The sequence below is a fragment of the Apis florea genome, unplaced genomic scaffold (genome assembly GCF_048593485.1).
Source record: "Apis florea isolate Af1SG1 unplaced genomic scaffold, ASM4859348v1 contig_2899_pilon, whole genome shotgun sequence".
Taxonomy (NCBI): Eukaryota; Metazoa; Arthropoda; class Insecta; order Hymenoptera; family Apidae; genus Apis; species Apis florea.
In genome coordinates this window covers 465680-470483 of record NW_028256666.1, presented here as the reverse complement: position 1 = coordinate 470483, position 4804 = coordinate 465680, and the positions used below count along the sequence as shown (strand labels likewise).

The 4804-nt window shown below is 23.5% G+C and overlaps 1 long non-coding RNA gene across 1 annotated transcript; it reads left to right on the top strand.

Annotated features, from left to right (window-relative positions):
* Nucleotides 1-2568: 2568 nt before the first annotated feature.
* LOC147657688 (uncharacterized) lies at nucleotides 2569-3638 on the top strand. The gene is made up of 3 exons (XR_015291969.1): nucleotides 2569-3057; nucleotides 3126-3256; nucleotides 3323-3638. It is a non-coding gene; the product is annotated as an uncharacterized LOC147657688 (long non-coding RNA).
* Nucleotides 3639-4804: the final 1166 nt, after the last annotated feature.

Here is a 4804-nt window from a genome sequence, read left to right as displayed (position 1 = left end):
TCTATTAAATAACAATTGAAGAGAAGAAAAGGTGAGTAAGGCAAGAGATTACAGAAAAAAAACAAAAAAAAAAATAAGTAGGATAGAGGATAAAAGAGAAAACGAAACAGGAAATTTGTTTAATGTGCAACCAATGACTTTACCGAGAATTACCATAAAACAAATCGAAAGAAAGAAGAATGGTAAAGACCAAGAGTTCTAAGTTATTAATGCGCGTTTATCCGCAATAGAAGTTAAGGTGGAACGACGAAGAGAAATTTTTTAGATATCAATACAGAGGATCATTAACTTCTAAGATATAAAATTATTTTCTACATAAAATCTGGATAAATATAATGTACTGCTTATGTATATACATTGAATTTGACATTTGATGGAATTGAATTAATTAAAATGGACAAATATTTATTTAAGAATATTGTGATAATATCGCTTCGATTCACTTGTGTATTTTATTGCATTTGCAATAATAGTAGAATTGAGCAAACAATTTATACAAAAATGGTTTTTGTCATAATGTCGATATCGATTAAAGATTATGAAAATCCTTGGAAATAGAAAAATTTCAATTGCATTTTCACGATAATTTCACAAAATATGCTTGATAACATATCTAATATATTCTGATGTACAGATTGAGTATGACTGAGTACGAATGAGTATCCATATAGATGCACACACTTCAATGTGTTAAAAAAGTTTATTTAATTAAATTATAGTAATTTAAAAATAATTATGTGGAAACAGTCACTTTATCGATTTCGATGGTCTTGAAATATATTGTCGCAAATTTTATTTTGTATAATTTTTTCCTATATACGTTATCGTCGGTTTTAGTTTCCAAATTATACACAAAATTACATTAAATAGAATATATTTCTAACATTCAGAATGTAGAATAGAATATAGAATATATATATTTAATTTATTTAGAATTACGTTTAAGCCAGCTTTGGGTTATTACATAGTTAATTTATATAGGTTAGATTTAATAATTCATGTTAAATTGTAACATTTATTATATAAGATCTAAATTAAACCAGTAGTAACCTAAATTAATGAAATAATTCAATAATTATTTAGTCGCATTCATTTTGGTAAATAGTAATAAATAAAAATATATTTCGTTATTTCATCTTCCTCGTATTATTAACTGAAAATATCTTTATATCAAAAAGTATTAATATTTTATTATTATCAAAAATATATATCTGCGAAAAAAATTAAATATTTCACTTCATGCGACTTTTTTTGATAGCGAAAATAATTCCATTTGATCCAAATCCAATTGAGCCTTAATAATCAATAAAATTTAAAATATATCTAAAACAATACAGTCATATAATATATGTATATTCGTATATTTTGTAATTAGCTTTTTAGGTTATTTATTTAATAACATTGTTGTATAATGTATATATCATATCATAACATTATTATCGTAAATAAAGTTTATCTTACGATATATAGCAATAAGTTATAGCTTATACCAAAAAATTTTTTACGAATATCTCGGGAATTAAGTGACAGTAATAGATATAGAAAAAAGTTGTATAAAATTATGACGTTGGAATTAATGAGATAACTGCTTTTTTGCATTTAATTATCTAATAATTAACTGTATAACGTGTAATAAATATAAATTATATAAATTATATAAATTTTATTATAAATAATTATTCGTGTCTGTATACATATAATTTTATTACATTACATAATATAATGTAATAGAAAATAATAATTATTAATTAAAACAAATACATAATTGCACATATTCAGTTCTGCAGTACAAATTACTATAAATTATGTACATATTGCGTGAAGAGAGGCCAATTTTCAAAGTGCTTCTCATCTTGTTTGCAATTGTGAGCTAACTCTTCTCTCTCTTTTTTTGTTTTTTTTTTTTTTTTTTTTTGGTTAAATTCTGTTTCGCCTTTTGATCATTTTGTCTTAATTAATGAATCCAACCGAACATTCGCATAACATTCGCGATAAAAATTGTTCTAGAAAAGGCGAACGTTCACGGAATTAATTCTTTTTTTTTATCGTTAAATTTTTATAAGATGCAATAATGCTTGAACAAATGTCGAAACTCATAAAAAAAAGTGCAATTATTCGTGAAATCTTATAATTGTAAAAAACATTATCAACATATGTTAATAATATTTAAATATCAATAATCACGAAAATACATACAAATACAGAAACGTTTTAGAATATTTTTAATATTATTATTTTGCTTAAAAAAACTAAAATAATAACGAAAAGAGAATATTCCATTTTTTTTTTAAACATAAAAATTATTTCAGAGAATTTTAAAAATATATAATTCCTAACAAAGCATAATAAAATTTCCATTGTAAATGTATTAATGAAATTTTTAATGATAAAAAAAAATATATCAGCCTATTGTTCCTCATATATTTTGCTATTTCGAACAAAAAAAAAATATTTTTTCAGCTTACGTGAAATTTTTACCCAGCTAAATCGCCTAATTGGACCATTATGCATCAATGTGACGAAGCTGTCTCGTTTCGTTTAACGCAAACTTCAAACTGTTTATAACTTAATAAATAAGCCTTAATACCATTAATATCAAGCACAATGCCAATGATCAAGGGTCTGACCAGACTAGCATCGATATATTCACATATATTTTAATAGAAGTGTATGCACCTAACGACAACAGCTATTGATATATCTCTTCATTGCTTTTATAACAATCTGAATATTTTACTGACCATCCAACAATCCATAGTCATTACTGGCCATATACTGCTCGCATGTTGACAATTAGGCGTTCGTTACGTTGAAGAGGTACGATGATGAATGTGGAAAAATTAATACAATTAATTCCGGAATTTTATATGATATAAATCGTGTCAAATATAATCACGCAAAAATAAAAGAAAGTATTTGGATTGAAAGTTAATGATCTTATGTGTTGCTGCTGCGTAGATAACTGAACATTATTGTGAACGTGGTATTAAATGGATAATATAAATAAAATCGACGCTAATCTGATGCTGATGTTAAGTGTTATATGCTGTTGTGTGGGTGACGATCAATATTTTAATCGATTAATTTTTGCATACATCAATTTTTATATTTGTCGTGGTCTCTAGAATCGATCCTTCTTCAAAGAAACACAACACAAAAAATTAATTCTGTGTATCCATTGGGAATATGTATAATATCATATATATTCCATTAAAAACGAAACGAAAGAGAAGACGGATAATTTTATAAACAAAATGTAAATATTTTATAAACTAATTCATATGCATTATGTAAATTAATTCAGGGTGTTTGTTTTATCTAGACATGGTTCGTCTTTTCGAAGGATGACTAAAAATGGATGAAAAAAAGGTTCAGACAAAAGTTGTTTGACGTAAAATTGGATATAACGTGATATAAATTTCCTTTTCTAAAGATTTTTTAAAGGATCAAATTAGTTTGTTTGAATACAATGTACAATTTATTTTTTTATACATGATGATTTTTAAGATAAATGAAAATTTCATTTGATAATATATTGTAAAATATATTGCTAAATTACATTTAGTTACATCTCTTGGGAATATAAGAAATTACTCTTGATAGTAATAAATTTTTATAGAATTTCAATTTTACAAAAATTATGTTTATAATATAATTGATATAAAATTTTTATTTTCATTTTTTTGTAGGTAACAAAAATATGACTCTTTTTTATAAAACTTTGGATAGAAAATTCGAAAAATTTATCGCTATTTATTTATTGTTACCATCAAACGATAATAAAAAACATTCTCAAGAACAGCACAATTAAACACTATTTAAAGTAAAGTGATACGTGTTATTCGATAATTTTACAACATATCATTGAAATAGAAACTCTAACTAGAAACTTGTTGAATTCTCTTAACATATTTGCTTGTCCATTGTCGAAGCATTATCGACTTAACACGCAATGTTTCATGTGATATGTATCGACAGTACATCGATAAAGATCGACAAATTACCATTCATATTCTACAGCTACAACAGAAATATCGATATCGATCTCCAATATGTAATTTAATATCATATTATGTACATTCTTTGCGATATCAAAAGAAATTCATTATTATTGGTGAAAACGTAAGTGTATTGATAAATTATTTATAAATTAGTAAATTTATATATGTAATTAATTTATTTATTTTTTATATTTAATTAGTTAAAATAGGAAATAAATAATATGTAACGACTCTGATATTTTCACGATGAATACGTTAATTATCATATTATGTGTACAACATTCTATTCAAAAAATTAATTTTGACATTTTTTGAAGTACGTACTACATTCTTTCATAAAAAAAAATTTTTTTAATTATGTCAAAATTTTTACTAAACAACTTTTTGCCTGAACATTTTTTTTTATATATTTAATTCTTTTTTTATTAAATGTCCAGATAAAAAAAAATATTTGTGCACATTTCCATCCATAAGATTTGCTATAATTGTAAATATATTACTTTAAACATGATACTTATTAATTTATTATTGATATTGATATTAATTTGTATGAATTTGACAATTATCTATTTTAAATAGATAATTTGTTTAATATCTTTTTCGTAACGATTCCTTCTCCCATATAATTGTAATTTTAATTGTAAAATCTTATGATATTTCAAGAAATAAAAATATTTATAGTATCATAATAATATTTCTTTTTAGATTAAAGAAATTTTTCTTAAATATGTGGACAATATTATAATCCTAATATGCTATATTTTTTTCTATTCTCTATTTTATTCTGTTGTTTAATTATGTTT